Genomic DNA, 468 nt, shown 5'->3' with positions numbered 1-468 from the left:
TAATGCTGCAACGATCCCCTGTTCAACCTTAATTTGGTTACCCTAGCCCTAGACCGGCTAATCCATACCTCTTTCATCCTCAAGCTCTTCTTACTGGTGTTGACTCTGAATTCAGCAACCAATGGTGGTATCCGGAGTCTGGTGCTTCGCATCATGTCACGCTTGATGCTTCCAACTTGGGAGATGCAGTTTCTCTATCTGGATCACACTAAGGAACCTTTCACTTTCCCCGTCTATTACCAAAAACTTAATCAGTGTTACTAAGTTCGCACACAAGATAATGGATTTTTCTTTAAATTTCACCCACTATTTGTGTTGTGAAATCACATGTTTCTTCTGAAGTCATGCTAAAAGGAACCGTTTAAGCAAACGACCTCTACAAGTTTGAAAATCTATTTTACTTAGATTCTAGTTTGATTGCTCATAAATTTTTGAAACCAATGTTGTTTACTGTGATAATTCTTTCCC

This window comes from Cicer arietinum, chromosome 4, assembly GCF_000331145.2.
Source record: "Cicer arietinum cultivar CDC Frontier isolate Library 1 chromosome 4, Cicar.CDCFrontier_v2.0, whole genome shotgun sequence".
Classification (NCBI taxonomy): domain Eukaryota; kingdom Viridiplantae; phylum Streptophyta; class Magnoliopsida; order Fabales; family Fabaceae; genus Cicer; species Cicer arietinum.
This window is presented reverse-complemented; position numbering follows the sequence as displayed.